The following is a 17,727-nucleotide window of genomic DNA, read 5'->3' as shown; positions in this document are numbered from 1 at the left end:
GCTCATATGTCCTTTTGGAGATTCCCTCTTTCCAAAAACATAGCTTTGAAGGTGTCAAACTGTGTTAAACAGTTGTTATCATCAGATGTTAGGGGAGAAATCCTGATAAGTTGGTGGTGTATGGCAAAAAAGAATTACAGAAGGTGGGCTTCCTGGAAATGTGTGTGTCCATACCACCATACTAGTCTTTCTTGATTTCATTGTCCAAGTAGTGGATCTGAGCTGGGTCAACATGGTGGGTAAATCTTGAAAAAGTATCCAACTGTCTCTCTACCTGACAAAAGAATCGGTAAATCATCCAAATAGTCAAAATACCCCACACATTTTTGAATAAAGGGAGCTTGAACAAAGCCATAAGCTCCCATTTCACATAGATGCTGTTTGCAAAGGTGGGGGCACACGCAGCCCCCATAGCTATGCTTTTCAGCTGTTTGTAAAATTCCTCTTCAATTGTCAAAAAATTGTTATTCAATACAACCTGCATGAAATCACAAACCAGTGTGATGTCTGAAAGTGTAAGAGAAGTGTATTGTGTCACCATTTCACCAAACCACAACAGACCTTCCTCATGGAGAATCACAGTGTATAAACTCTGGGTGTCACAAGTCACAAGAAGACATTCACTCTATGGTCCAGTTTTCCAAAGTTTATCTAAAGATCCCAGGAATCATGTACAATCCAACACATTTGAGTGATTTTTTGGATGCCAAAAATCCAGAATTGTGTGTTTTTGCACTAAAATATAATCTTACAGGCCTTGAGATATAGTATCAAATAACAGCAGTTCATCCAAGAACACTTTGATTGCCTGTAAGCAACATTGATCACCTTGACAGAGACCATACAATACACACCCTAATCATTCAACAATCTTTAAATTTGACTTTTGTAATCCATCCAATCCATAATAACTAATCCCCCTCCCTTATCAGGTTTCATGCATCTGATGTTCTTGTCATCAATGATACCTTTTAGAGTATCCCTGTCAGCCTTGGAAAGATTATAACATTTCTTTATGTTCCTTCCTTTGAATAGTCCTCTAATACATGTCTCATAAGACTTTTCAAAAATTTGTATATCAAGGTGCAGTGGGGGGTTAGCCAAACTCTTCCTCCAAAACTCATTCAAAGAGGAATCATATTCACCAAACAGTACATGAAAGTTGAGGTTATGTGTAAAAAGTTTTAAATAACAATTTAAAAAAGAAAATAACAAATCCACCTAAACAGGACTGATGATTTTCCCCTCACCCCACCTGTAGTGTTCGCACCACTTGCACAGTCTCTTTCAACCCCTCCCCAATGCAAAGAATCTCTGAAGGCTCTACAAGTGACACCACCTTTGCCTAAAGAAGCTAAATAATTCACTGTTCTCTCCAGGGAAAAGTGTATTTTGTCTCACCTCATGTGTTTCTTGCACGGTGTCTTTCAGCCCCCTCCCATCCAAGGAATCTCCTAAACCTCTGCAAGGAACTAAGGAATTTACTGTTCTCCCCAGGGAAAAGTGTATTTTGCCTCACCTCATGTGCATCTTGCATGGTTTCTGTCAAAACCCCCTCTCATCCAAGGAGTCTCCTAAACCTCTGCAAGTGACACCACCTTTACCTAAAGGACCTAAAGAATTCACTGTTCTCTCCAGGGAAAAGTGTATTTTGTCTCGCCTCACGTGTTTCTTGCATGGTCTCTTTCAATCCCCCTCCCATCCAAGGAATCTCCTAAAGCTCTGCAAGTGACACCACCTTTGCCTAAAGGAGCTAAAGAATTCACTTTTCTCCCCAGGGAAAAATGCATTTTCTCTCACTACAAGTGCATCTCACATGGTCTCTTCCAACCCCCCTCCCATCCGAGGAATCTCCAAAAGCTCTGCAAGTGACACCGCCTTTGCCTAAAAAACCTAAAGAATTCACTTTTCTCCCCAGATAAAAGTGTATTTTGTCATACCTCATGTGCATGTAAGCTCCTGCAGAAATTGTAATCTTTATTTTGAATCTATTGTTAAATAAACTGCTGTGTCAAGCGCTCTCCAATAGTATGCACACTCACAGGGACCCTCCATAGCTATTCTAGTCTGCTTGTACCACGGGTACTTTAATACTAGATGGCAGCAGAGCTCCATAACTCCCTTCTTTCCAGTTCAGTCATCCCAACCAGTTCCAAGTCCCTGCTGCTCAGCAACAACTTTCTGACCCTAAGGGATCTGGCAGCACCCCTACCTAGATTAACAGACCAACTCATGAGCCACTAGCCAGTCATCTTCAATTGCTGCTTAGATAGTGTAACAGACTGGCAAGTTTAAGTTTAAGCATACACATAACTTTTACATAATTATTGGCAACAGCTGTTACCTACACTTATTGGCAGTCACTGATACTTTTTTACTCACCTCTCCTGAGGGGCTCTGCCTGCTCCATTTACCCTCTGAGATCACTCCACTCCCCTACCCTGCCCCCAATTCCCACCCGCTCCATTCACCCTCCGGGCTTACTCCTCTCCTCTACCCTGCCTCCAATCCTTACCACCCCCAATATCTGTACATTTATCCATCCCTAGCTCCTCCCACATCTACCACTATCCAATCACACAATTTTCCTCCCACCCCACACCGACTACAATTAAAGACACCCTCTCCAACTAAACAATGTCCCATACCAAACCATATCTACTAAGTCTAACAATCCTCTCAGCACTGCTAACTTCCCTTCTTGTCTGACATAACTCTCAGACTCCTCCCATACCTCACCATCCCATTACACAACCAATTTCCAACACAATCTCTCACCATCCTTCTCCTCTATAACTCATGAACTCTACTCACCTAACCCAACCCTACTCGTCAAACACAAAATCCTACCTATCCCACTTTCTCATAACATACCCCTCCATCCCCACCCCAACAATCTTACACTCATTCTTCACCAAATTTCCCTTTCCCTCTCTAATGACATCCATTCCAACCCCGGGCCCACTTCCACCCACCCACCACTACTACCTCTCCCACACACCCTCACACTCCCAAATCCATCTGCTTCACCACAGTCAATGCCCAAAAGCATTCAAAACAAAATCCCTAACCTCTCTCCCTGGCCTTCCCATAACCACCCTGACATAGTAGCCATCTCAGAGACCTGGCTTAAACCTATCATAAAAGACAATGAAATTCTACCACCTGGCTACCAAATGATTTGTAATGACAGACTAAGCAAGAAAGGTGGAGGTGTAGCCATAATCTACTCCTCCTATCATGCTGTTAGCCCATACACCAATCACATTCCAAACTTTTCCAATGCCTAAATAATTATAGCTCTCCTAAAAATCAATAAGCACAAATCCATATGCAGCTGCCCTCTATATGCCCCCAGGCAATAATATCCCAATACTAGAAGACATCCGCTCTTGGTTCTTCTCTAATATTAACAATGAAACCTATATCCTAGGTGATATGAACATTAACTGGGCCACAATAAACTCTCAAGCCCATACTCAGTCAACATCTTTAACTTCACCCAACTAATAAACTCTCCTACCAGGCCAAATAAAGATGGAGCCTCTGGCACCATCATTGACTGGATCTTAGCATCCCATCCTACCCTTATCTCAAATGAAGAATCCTTTCTGACCCTCTCAATGACCAGCTGCCAGCCTTTGCAGACCGTCACCCCTCTCCTCTTCAAAAGCAACATCACTACATTCAAACCCATAACCTCTCCAATTTTAACCCCCAAATATCTACAAACTGTCTAAAACTAAAAGACTGGACCCCCTTAAGAAGCCTGCCCCTTAACAACACCATCACCTACCTCAATGAAACTTTCTTGACCCTGCTCAACAGCCTTGCTCCGCTCAAAACCAAACGTGTCAAAGCTAAAACCTCTCCCTGGCTATCAAAGGAAACTAAACTAACCATAATCCTAAGAGTCAAAAAATGGAAGCAATACCAAAACAGTACACAACCTAATGTCCTACTGGAATTCAGACAACTCTGCAAGTCAATAAAAAAAATAATAATTAGAGACTGCAAAACATATTATTCCAAGCTTCAATCTGAACACTCAACCAACCCTCAAAAATTCTGGAACACCATCTCCTCCCTCCTTCATCCAAGAAATAAAACCCCAATCTCACTGATCTAGAAACAGCCACTCTATTTAACTCCTTTTTTGTGGATTGTATGCCAAATTGTCCACCACCTTCCCTCAACCTGTAGTTTCAACCCTACCTCCCCCATCCCTCTGATCACATAAATCATTCCCCTTCCTTCAACCTAAAACCCATCCCCACAAGCACAATAAAAAATCTGCTCCTACAACTCAAACCTTGCTGCAATGCACCAGATAATTTACCCAATGGTATTGCCTTTCCCATCTCCATTTTAATGAATAGATCCATCCAAGAATCCCATGTCCCTTCTATTTCACAACATGCAGACATCATCCCACTAAATAAGGGAGGTAAATACACTGACACCACCAATTTCAGGCCTATTGCTATCCTTTCTCCACTCTCAAAAATCCTGGAAAAATGTATTCATTCACAACTGATGCCATATCTAACACACAATAACCTCCTTACCCCCACACAGCATGGTTTCTGCCCTGGCCACAGTACCATCACTGCCCTCCTCTCCTTTCTAGAGACCATTAACTGAGCTCATGAATCTGGCAACATTATGTCTACCCTATTCCTAGACCTATCCAAAGCCTTTAACACTGTCTCCCACCCCATATTCATATCTTAAATCCCCTCTCTCAGTCTCTCTCCCTCCACCATAGCCTGGTTCTCTAGCTACCTCTCCAAAAGACAAACTGTAAAATGGAACCACACCAACTTCAAATGTCTCCTGTACTCTCATCTATCTTCAAAATGAGCATGCCCATGCCATTCTCCAACATAAGTCCTTCCACTAGATACATCTAGCTGCTAGTTTCTCTCCAATTACAATGTCTTTACATCTCCTGCATCTATCTAGTAATCATAGTTCCTTCCCCAGCTACTCCAACTTCTTCTCACTCTAAATTCCCTTTATCCCTAAACTCAAGCTATTATTTTTGTCTAATTACTACACTCTATTAATACTATTAGACTGTTTTTTGCTGCACCATGGTTTACTATGTTAGAAATTCATATTTCACTAAATGTATTTAATGTTGTACAATCAAAGTTCCAAAGATAACTTCTTTGTTTTGTGTATTTTGTTCTGTATTCTAGTTCATATTCTTCAAATTTATTTGATTGTATTATCAGTATGATGTACATGCCTGTTTTGCTGTGTGTTAGTTTCTAATTGCAGTGGAGCTATTCTCCCCAGGCCTCCACTGAAAATGGGCTTTTCTTGGACCAGTAAATGAATAAATAAATAAATAAATAAATACATGCATACATACATACATACATACATACATACATACATACATACATACATAAATCAAGTATGGTGTCTATCATGTTCACCCAGGATGCTAGTATGAAATTAAATCCTTTAAGGAAAATGTTATAATGTTCAGGGTCTATGTTTAAGTCAGAAAAATTGTAAATATTGAAACCAAAGAAAGAATTAATATTGACTGTACCTGTGCATGAGTGTGAAGGAAAAAAGCTGTCGTTGATGCTTATCATTTCTTGGCTAGGTGATGCTGGTTCCACTTGTTCCAATGACCCCATGATCTCTTTGCATAGAAATTCCCTTGTCCTTGTATGGGTCAGTGTCCCATTTGGCTATCATCTCTGACCTTCTCAGAGGTACCTCCCCTAAAGGGACTTCACTGTGATGTACTTCATATCTGTCGACAAGGTCCTCCTCATAGCTTACCCAATTGTTCATCTTGGCTTGACTAATATAAGGTGGCCTGGAGTGCATGGCTCTATTATAATATTCAGTGTCATCTCTGAGCAGCTTCATAGCCTTCCTGTTCTTAATATGCACCAATTTGTTATCAATTTGTTGAAACATTAGGTTAAAACTGGATTTGTATTTGTGAAATTCAGGATCTGCTGTAATAGACTCTACTAATTTTGCAATCTCCTTTTATATTGTAGCATGCAGCTCTCATTATCTTTATTCAATAACTTGATAAGATCTAGGTCTGTACAATGGGAAAGTTCCTGTAATTCAAGGTGAATAGATGAGATTTTTACAACCCCCTGTGGGTATTTCCATACCTGAAGTCCTTTAGGGACATGTTGTCTCTTCACACTTTCTCTCAAGAAATAATTGTCCAACTGCAGAGACTTAAACTTGTAGAATTATTTATCAAAAGCCAAAGTTTGCTCTAAGATAATGGTCACTAGCAGATTGCATTTACTCACTTTTTTTGCACTTTTACTTTATCCAACCATTTAAACACTTGAGATGTGGATAAAACATCCTGTGAGCCTGATGCATGTATCATCCACTGCTCTGTATTATGCTGGTCATTCACTGCAATAGCTGGTCCCAATGACCATTGAATAATGTCTGCACCTTGCTGAGATGGGAACTTCTGACTCTGTTCAAGTGGTCTTTATTCAAAAAATATGTGGGAGTATTTACACTATTTGGATGATTTACTCTGATCCATTGGTTGGGTTCAGGGACACAGGTGAACACTATTATGTATGAATTGTAGTGTAGTGCCATTTTATTTAAGATTTATCCACAACACTGATCCAGCTCGGATACACTACTTGGACATCTAAATCAAGAAAAAACAGTATGGTGGTATGAGCACACAGATTTACAGGAAGGCCTCCTTCTGCAATTCTTTTTTGTCATACACCAGCTATCACCCTTTCCATCAAAAGAAGGGGATTGTGAAAAGCCATCTTATCAGGATTTCTTGCCTGACATCAGACATCAACTGTTTACATTTGGGCACCTTCAAATCTGTATTTTTGGAAAAAGTGTATCCTGAAACTCTTCTTAATAATCTTCACAAGGACATGTGGGCAGACAGAAACAATAGGTAAGCACCTATTATTAGGCATGGCCTTGATAATATTAAGTTGAAAGACAAGATGAATGAAAGTAAAGACACCTTTGGCCTCACCAGCATGGTTTTACATTACTCATTGGACTCTAAAGGCATCCAAAAAGCGGTGCAGAGAAATTGGGCCATCTTACATTGTCATGAGGGACTCAAACAAAATCTTCCTGATTTCCCTTCATTCACCTTTAAGAGCAAGCCAAACATAAAATTGTTATTGGAGAAACTGATTGTTTCCAGACAAAGTGACTCTTGGACCATGACAAAATCTGTATGTTGCCATCAGTGCACTTATACTGAAACCAGTTATGAAGGTGACATAACAGAAAAAATAGGGTATGAACAACTGTAGTAAGTTCAACTGTGGATCAAAGAGGTTAGTCTACTTGGCAAAATGTATGTCATGCCATGCCTTCTATGTTAGTAAAACTAAAAATGCACTCAACAAAGGAATATATCAACACTATTATAGTATATACAAAAGGGACATAAAGTGTGTTTTGACTAGACATGCTTGTACATGCTCCAGTTTCAAGATGTTCAAGACTTGAACAGGTGGAAGCAGGTACCTTTGTCAGTAATTGGGAAAACAGACTTCTACATCATGAAATGTATTGGCAGCTGGCTTTAGACACAGCAAAATCACCTGGACTGAATGACTATATAGCCATTGCTAGTGAACTTAAAGAAAAGCCAACATAGTTTGAGTAAAATTTTACAATGGCTATGGCCTTCTGTATTATTTTGTCATTTTAGATTTATTTTTTTTTTCAAATATGAATTTTTATTATTTTAACAAGTTGTAACAGTTAGATATGTCATCCAGACATAATGGAATACAAGTGACATTGAGTAGCACAATATCCTTTACAATTATATGAGCAATTTGCCTTATGTTACACAAGCTGATAAAGTCATACAAATACACCATTTAAAACAATATTAATTGGAAAAAGATCTAATAACAAGAAAGCTACAATCCTGCCAAATGTCCTATCAGACTTAAATAATAGCATTAACTTTCTTTATGAACACAAATCTCAAACCTAACTATATACACTATATACATTCTGGTGTAACCTAGGTTTGTATTTTAAGTCTCCACTTATGGAATCAATATCAAATGAATCTTTATATAATGATTTAATTTGAGTTAATAGATTTCGGTACAAGATGTTTATGACTTGATCACCTCTGTTATATTAAAAGTTTGTGTTGTGTTATGATATTATATCCAGTAGTGTTGTCCAGTAAATCTGGTAGTACAATAGTTTCATATGGCTTCTTGTAATGAGTTTATTTGCTAGGATGTATTTTGTGGTTGCACCTTTGCATTCTTCCCAAGACATTTTTGATCTGTCTAACCGATTTTTTGCTATATATGATTTCATAAGTGCACATAGTGTTATTATGATATGCTTGTCTTTATATATGATATTTACTGGGAATATGTATAGTATTGCAATCTCCCATGACAAGGTTGTCTTTGTGTACCCTTTTTTTCAACTTAGTTCTGAGCAAGCACCACAATTTGTATACATTTTTACAACTCCAGAAAACATGTAAGATGTCAGCTTCACTACTAGGACACGTAGGACAAAATGGGGAGTGGTTTAGGTCAAATTTATTTAAGAGAACCGGGGTGTGGTATGCATTATTATTGATCATGCTTTGGGTATATATTAGTTTTTTTAAAGAGGGTCAGTTTCATGGTGATTTCTATTGCAGAATTTTTTTTGTTTTGGGGTAATACTGCTATTCTTTTCATCCCAGTATTTCGAGTAAAGAATTGAGTCCTGGTGTTTGATTTTTATTATAAATTTATAAGCATTAGATAGCATTTTTGTTTTGCAAAGTAACATTTCCTGTAGTAGTTTATGAATTGAGATATCTTGTTCGCTGATTGACATATTTAAAGTTAGTAAGTTAACCAGGTAGATTATTTGATTGATCATGCTACATTTACCTACCCCTAGGGACTTTCTAATGTTAGTTATCGATAGACTTTTAATTTGGTAGAAGTCCCAAACTGTACATTCTTTAATTATAGGGTACTGGTCTAAGTTTAGCATGCTATTATTTAATCTAATGTTAGGGTTTTGGTGGACTGGTTGTAGGAGGGTAAGGGCATCTTTAAGTTGTATGTTGGTTAGTAGTTTTTGGAAATTTTGACTTTTATTTATAATTAATGGGTGAATTTTAAATGTCTTCAGAATCTTATGATTTAAAAAGGGAATAGTTTTAGGGTTTATATTAGATGAGATTAGGTGTTGGTGATATAATTTTATCCACATTGGGTACCATTCTTTGTTATTTGGGTTATAATTAGTTATTTGTATAATACAGCTTGCATTTATGATCTCATAGTAAATTTGGAAATCTGGTAAATCAAGTCCCCCTTTCTCTTTAGGTAGTATCAACCTACAATAGCTTATTCTAGTATTTTTAGGGTGTCATATGAACTTTACTAGAAAATATTTTATTTTATCAAAAAAGGTTTTAGGTATGTTAGAAGCATTCAAATGGAAAAGTATTTTATGAAGAATATTCATTTTTATGATTGCTGCTTTTGATAAAGGGGACAGCTTTAGATTTTTCCATCTATTCACTTCTTCTGTAATATCTGCCCATGTTTTATGTAGGTTGTTTTTAATTTTATCTGTTTGAGATTGGCTGAAATGTATGCACAGATATTTGAGATAATAGTTCACTTGGATCCTCGTTTCAGGAAAGTAAAATTTTTTGTGACCAAAGGGGTTGAGTGGAAAAATAACTGATTTACTTGGACGGCGCAGTGGTGCAGCAGTAGCGTTGTCGCCTCACAGCAAGAGGTTCTCCGGTTTGATTCTCAGCTGGGGTGCCTTCTGTGTGGAGTCTGCATGCCCTCCCTGCATTCACGTGGGCACCTTCCTGGTGCTCCAATTTTCTCCCATGTTACAAAGACATGCATGTGGAGCCTTTCGCCCCGGGCCTCCACTGAAAATTGGCTTTGTCCCAAGTCGGACTTTCCTGGTTAACAAATGTTAAATAAATAAATAAAATGAATAGCATAGTTTGAGACCATAGAGAACTTATCAATTGAGTCTATAATCTTTTTTAGATCAGTATTTCAGAATTCAAAGTATATGTTGAGGTCGTCTGCGAATGCTGTGATTTGATTTGGACTTTGAATATTTGCATAATGTGATTATATGTTCTCTGACTTATTTGTAGTAGTAGTGTTTCGATGTAGATGTTAAACAAATAGAGGGATAAAGGACAGCTCTGTCTTGTACCATTAATACTTTTAATTGGTTTTGATTGCTTTTTATTTATGTGAAGTGTAGTAGTTGCATTGCTATATAGTGCTTTAACCATGTTTATATATTCCAGTGAAATGTTAAATTGTTGCATTAATTTGAAAAGAAAATCTAGATTAGATTAGAAATACCTCATAAAGAGGATTACCAGCCTTAAACAGATGCCCTACGCAGACCGTCTCAAAAAACTCCAGCTTTACTCTTTCGCATATTGCCTACTCAGAGGCGATCTTTGCCTAACATACAAAGCTATTTCAAACCCAGAGCTGTTGGACATGCTCCACTTAAAGAAATCCCAATCACTCTGAGCTACACACTCTAGGGACCTAAACCTTGTCACCACAATAAACAGAACATGCTGGAGAGATAGATTCCTGTCCCAGAGACTTCCCATACTCTGGAACAAACTACCTATCTGTATCAAACAAATCTCATTAGCACTCTTCAAGAAAAAAATTGATGATTGGATGGGAGATAGGAAATTCATCCTGGGAATCACTTCTTTGGCTCTGCTTGAAAGGGGCACAGGAAAATAATTTTCTTGGGTGGCAAAAGCCAGGGTAACATTTGGCTAGGTTTATATAGGCCCTAGGGCCAATAGCCTAGTGCCTACCTATGAACCTATGAACTCTGTCGAAAGCTTTAGAAGATCTACTGATAAGGCATATTTGGGACAACTGTCTCTCGCTAGTAATTGGATTATTGTGTCTATGGTTAGGTTGTTATCCCATAACTGCCTTTTGCTCATAAATCCCAGTTGCTCAGGGAATATTATATATGGTAGTATATTTTTGATTCTGTGCACTAAAATCATTGAAAGTATTTTAATATCAATATTTATGAGAGCTATTGGTCTATAATTGTTAGGGTTTGCCATATCTGTATTAGGTTTAGGAGTTAGAATGGTTTTTGAGTTGTTGATGTACAGGTCTGTGACTCCATGCTCTATTATGTAGTTGTAAACATTTAACAAAACTGTTGCTAATCATTACTTTAAATTTTTGTAAAATTCTGCCAGAAAACCATCCGGACCTGGAGCTTTACCTAATTTCAGCTTGTCAATAGCTTCACTGATTTCTTCTGTTGTTATTGGATGGCGCTGTGGTGCAGCGGTAGCGTTGTCATCTCACAGCAAGAGGTTCTCCAGTTCAATTCTTGGCTGGGGTGCCTTCTGTGTGGAGTCTGCATGTCCTCCCTGCATTCGTGTGGGTTTCCTCTGGGTGCTCTGGTTTCCTCCCATATTATAAAGACATGCATATGGAGCCTTTCTTCCTGGGCCTCCGCTGAAAATTGGCTTTGTTCCAAGTCGGACTTTCCCGGTTAACAAATAATAAATAAAGTTGTTAATTTGTGCTGAGTTAGAAATTTTAGTTCTTTAGTAAATTGATGGTAAAGTAGGTCATTAGATAGATCCTGGGGTCCATAAAGTTTTTGGTATATTTCTTCGAACACTAGTATAATTTCATTGTCCAAGTATAAAGATTTATTTTTATATTCTATTTGCCTTATTTTTGAGGGGCAATTTTTCAAGTTTATAATTCTTGCCAACATTTTAGAAGGGGTTTGGGCACATTCTGCATATCTGTGTAATAGTTTTAGTTCCATAAAGGAATATTGCTGTGTTTGTCTTTCATATAGTTGCTTCTGTAGGTTTGTTATTTGCTTTTCCAGGTCTGCAAAGTGTTTTTTCTGCAGTTCTCTCTCAATTTCTTTTACTTTACCTTCTATACTAATCACTTTTTCATTTAGCTTTTTATACATCAAAGCTTTTGGAATTAAAGCTCCACTGATAATAGCTTTAGTTGCCTTCCATTGAATGTCGTAAGGTATTTTTTTTATTGTGATGTTATTTTCTAATGTGTTAGTGACTTCTTGGATAACTTCTTTTTTATTTAGTAAATTGTGATTTAGAGTCCAATTAGCTGCTGTGTGATTTAGAAGTTTGGATTTAGCAATCGTTACTGTAATATTGATTTTTGACTGCTTTGAGATGGTTCTGAGTTCTTCGCTGTAAGTGACTACATTGTTTGGTATAACGTCCATGACTAGAGATAGATCTATACGAGACCATGATTTATGATATGCTGAAGAGTATGTAAATGTACTAATTGAAGTGCCTGGTCTATAAATTTCAAAGGGATCTGTTAGATTAAAGTCTTCTAATAATTCTGTTAACAGACTCGTAAGTTGTACTGGTTGCTTGTTATATTTATTTGTTTTATCTTTTTCTGGGTTAGTTACCATATTCTAGTCCCCTCCCAGAATGAGCAAATGGTTAGGAAATTTTATCAGTAAGTCATAAATCTCATACAGGAAGGTTTGCTGGTTTGTATTAAGGCCATAAACATTTAGAAATACTATCGGCTTTGAGTATTGTGGATGGTCACATGTGAAATAACACCATCTAACGTTTGGGTCCACTTTAGTTTGCATTATAATACCATTAAAGGACTTTTTAACTATAATCGCCACACCTATAGAGGCTGTGTTATCCCCTGCTTCTAGTATTTGCAATAGCCACTTTCTCCTTTTATCATTATCCCATTGTTTACTTGTCATATGTGTCTCTTGTATGAAGGTTATACCTGCTTTGGATTGGTATGTTAAGTGCACGACTAGGTTCCTCTTCTTTTTATTTTGTATGCCCTTTACATTCCACGAGTCAATACTAATCATAATCTAAACTCTGCATCAAACTTACTACTGCTGTATTTGTGAGTAATAAGGACCGCTATGTAAGAAACTTTTTCCTTGGGAGAAATTAGGCTAGGTTCCAAGTTATTTAGGTGACACAACACTCTTTTAGAAAACTCCCCCCATGCTTAACTACATAATGCTCCTAGCTGAAAGAGAAATACATTGGAAAACATAGTAAACATAGTAAAAAAAAACTATAACTATATTACAGCTCTTATTCATTATTCCAAGTCCCATCCATCTGACAGCAACATATGAGCAGCCTTTAAGCTTGCTCCATATACTTATCCACTTGTAAGTGATTCTAACCCAGTATATATATAGTAGTATGTTTGGATCCCTAGGTATTACAAGTGAATCTGTCCCATTTAGCACCGTATTGAAAACCCTTCTTTGCTCACATAATTTTTACAGAGACTGAATTAATTGTTTTTTCTTTTTTTTTTATGTATATATTATAGATATCCCCCCTTCTCTGATAATTATAGGTTCTATAACATTTAACATCTATACACATATATCATCTATAAGGTTTGATGTATAGTTAGATGTCAAAACAACAATCTGGAATTTGCAAAGCTGTCTATGATTCTCTAAGATTATGACGCTAAGGCCATTGACATTAGTTCTGTTTAACTATTACTTGCATTCATCATTTGAACTTTTAAATATTTCACTACCTTTCAAGTACAGCTTCCTTCACCATGTTGGTAATATTATTATTTTTTCCTTTTCCCCCTCCTCTTTTTCCTTTTTTTTACCTCATAGAAACCAGCCACATATTGTCCAGAGTAAAGGAAGTTCATATGACTTCATTGTCTAGTATTTGACTAACACAGTTCTTTTGCTTGAATTTCATGAACCATGATCTACCTACAGCATACAAGTTATTACTATGGACTGCAGAGCTTCATTCTTTATACAGTTGGCTTTAGAGCTATTTAAAACAAAGAGAGCTTTCATAAGCCAGTGTTAATAGTCCATTCCATGGCTGTTACTGAAATGCTTCTTTTTAAATTTACTTTGTACCAAACTCTAAGTTCCTTTTTTCCCATTAAATGCATTTATTTACCTTCTATTTTTAGGAAGTACACTCCACCGCTTGTGCATTGAATGTAGCTGTGCCATTTCCTAGCTTTTCCATATGTTTTGGAGGTAGGTTTCCGATTCCTGATATTTGCAAACAGCTTATTTAGTTGATTTGAATGATTTCAGTATCAGTAGAGGGAGCTTAGCTCTTGCTGATGTCGTTTTTCCTGTTTTTGCATGCAGACACGGTCCGAGGAGTTCAGAGGTCAGAGTTCTTTTAGTGGCTTCCTGTGATGCCTCTTAAGCTAAAACAGGTATTTGGACGTTTGCATGCAATACGCTACTGATTATGGACTGATCATACTATTCAGCTGTTTTCTGATTATTTTTAAGGACTCGTTGCATGATGAAGTATTCTCTGCGTTTACTTGCCTGGTACTTCCTTGAAAGCCTTAAAAAAGGCTAAATTCACTTCTTCTGTGCTATTAATTTGGTAAGTTGCTCCATTGTAGTGGAAGACTAGAATGGCTGGATACCTCATTTGAAATTTTACATTGTGATTTACCAAGTATGAACAGAATGGAGAGAGCCTGTCTTTGTTGTTTTATTGGTAATGGCAAGTCTTGAGCAATAGTTATCATGTTACCTTTCCAGGAGATGTTTTTTTTTGCTTTTTGCTGCCTGGATAATTGCTTGAGCATGTGCTGCATTCCTAATTCTAACATATATTTGTCTAGGGCTATCTGTGACTTATGATTTTCTCAATGCCTGATGTATTCTTTCTTTAGAGATTGTCTGAGTCAATTCCTTATTGTCTAAGAGGAGATCAAATATTTCTTTAGCAATAATAGGTAGCTGAGTTTGCTCAAATTTCTCAGGTATGCCTCTGATTAGTACATTGTTTCATCTTGATCTAGCTTCTAGATCATTTAGCTTCTTCTGGATGTCTTTAATTGAACTTTCTGTGTTGTATGCAGCTTCCTGGATCTCTTCTATTTTTATTTCATTGTTCAAGATTCTAGCTTCATGTTTGTGTAGCCTGGTCATAATTTGCTCCAAGTAGTTTTCAAAAGTTGTTAATTTTGTAGAGAAGGCTTGAATTTCATCTTGTAAGGGTAATAATGCTGCTTTGAGCCCATCCTTCACATATGGTTGCTTTGGTTTAGTCTTCATTGATTGCTTTGGAGTCTGAGCTTGTATCTTTGTAGTTTTTTGTGTTTTAGAACATATCTCTTTATCTGGTGATGTTATTAATAATAATCTTGTCTTAGTAGAGAGCATCTCCATTTGTTCCATCTCTTTCAATTTAGATATTTTCCTTTTACTTTCTTTTATTTAGTTCATTTTCAAGACCGATAGGCCAGAGTACATGCATTGGATCCTCTGCACAGAGATCACCAAAGTTTAGAAGTAAGTTGTTTTATTACTTACTTTAAGAGTTGAAATATTTATTTTCTTGTTTTATTATGTACTTATTCAGTAGGATTAATTTGTTTTGAAGGTTTTTTTAGTTGTGATGCCTCTAGATTAGATTAGATTATTTGTTGTTAAGAGCTGCCACAAGTATGTGCTATCTAGCTGGTGACCATCTTGCAATCTTCTAGATTTGCTTTTAGCCATTTTTACTTGGTTTAATGTGGAATTGTTTTTTGGTATGTGTACACCTTTAATAACTTTTCTGAGCTTTGTTCAGCCTGCCTGTTGATTGAGAGTTCCTGGAGGTGTGTTTTTACTTCTCTGAGCTTTTAAATTCAGTATTTAGAGGAGTTTTCATGGTTCTGAAGAAGTCTATGTTTAGACAAAAGCACTTAAATGTGAATTGCAGTGGTTTTACCAATAAGGATTGTTTCTTTCTACAACAACTGCAAACTGGAGTAGTTTCTAACATTGTTGGATTCATTTGCTTTGGTCTGTGCCTTCCTGGTTAGTTGTTTGTTCTACACATACATATATCATGCATTTCTAGGTTCTTATTTCTTACTTGCATGCCTTGTCTCTTTCAGGGTTATTTGTGCACTGAAGAAAAACACAGATCTCTGAAACCCTCTTCTACTGGAGATTTACACTTTCTGCAGTCCAGCGAGGCTCTCTTTTTGCTGGATCAAAATACTATAGTACCTCTGATGTGCTCCACCTGAGTGGTTTTCCATCTGCAGAACATTGTGTACTAAATAAATATTTTAAAATACTCCACTAAGGATTTTGCTTTCTCATACTATGAGCTTTACATCATGAACATATATAGTTTTTTATTTCTGAAAGCTTACTCTCTGTATGGGTTATGCAAGCTGTGGCTAATATAATTTAATTCTAATTTTACTTCTTTAACTCACTGAGCTACTAACCACCTTCTTCACCTCTGACACTGTGCTAACACTTTCCCTGTGTTCTATCCCATTACTTATATTCTTCTCCTAATGTGATCCCTCAGCAATTCACTTTTAACTTATTGCAGCTCACTATTATATTTTGCAATTGCTTTCTATCTGTCACTTACTCTCTTTTTGTCCTGGTATTTCCATTCTTTAGCTTTCATTTTGACAGCCCTCTTGCTCCCTTTTAGCTTTCACTTACCAGGGTTTTCTTAATTCCACTGATTATCTCCACTGAGACTCTGTGTGGCTTTGGTCCCAGCTCTACCATTACCTATTCCCTCCCACTCCTACATAATTCCTTTCATACCTAGTGTTCCTCACTTTATAGCTCAGTTAACCAATAAACTCTATCCTCCTTTTGATTCATCTCAGTGCTATTCCCCCATATTTTTTTAATAACTCTGCTACACCTGTTACCATGTTTCAACTACATATACTTAATATTAATTCCTGCCCACACCCTTATCACTACACTCCAGTCAAATTCTTGCCTACCATCCTTTTATCATCTTTTCCTTACCATATATCTTCATAACATCTTTCAAAATTACATTATTCATTTGTATATTTTTGATTCCTTCATCTAACTACTGCTCTGCCTAAAATGGATTCCTAAGCTTACCTCCACCTCAGTCCTCCATTTATAGTCTCTGGGCACCACTTATTAGCAGCTTATCTACTTGGTGGAATTCATACATTCATTTTGGTCATCTCTCACTAAAAGGACATTCATTCTTACTTTACACTTTCTCTAAATTCTATTCAAGATCTCTTTAAAGAAAATCCAGCAAATCATATTCATTCTTACTTTCCTCTTAACTTTTGTAAGCTGGTGGGATACATCCAACCCATGTTCTTCTCCTCTTCCCCATCTTCAGCTTAGCCACCACAAATATCTGTCTCTGAATGTTTATAAACATTGCTAGCATTAACAACAAATGACCCAAACCTGAATGTTAGAATAATCAACATCTCCCTAAGTCATTGGCCATATAGAAAACATGGGTAAAAGACTCCTCCTATAACCCATCATGTTTTTCATTAAACGTTATCTTTTCATATAACAGACACAGCTCTTGCTTAGATGGGGTATAATGATTTTTATTAAAAAGGATGGAAAACTCTCCCTAACCCTGTGTTCAATACATATCACTACCTCTGACAATAAGCCAAATTGGCTTCTAGTCCAAATTATACTTTGTGTTCATGGCAAAATAATGATTGCGTTACATACTTTCCAATATCTGCCAGTGTTGCTATACTGGAAACTACATTAACTTCAGTCCATCAACACTCTAAGGGTCAGAAAACAATAATGATAGGTGGTCTTAATATTGATATGGCAGGCTGTCTTAAGCCACAACTTAAT

This window comes from Protopterus annectens, chromosome 6.part0 (genome assembly GCF_019279795.1).
Source record: "Protopterus annectens isolate FY-2018-M chromosome 6.part0, PAN1.0, whole genome shotgun sequence".
NCBI classification, from domain to species: domain Eukaryota; kingdom Metazoa; phylum Chordata; order Ceratodontiformes; family Protopteridae; genus Protopterus; species Protopterus annectens.
The sequence above is the reverse complement of the archived record's forward strand: the minus strand, read 5'-3'. Positions refer to the sequence as shown.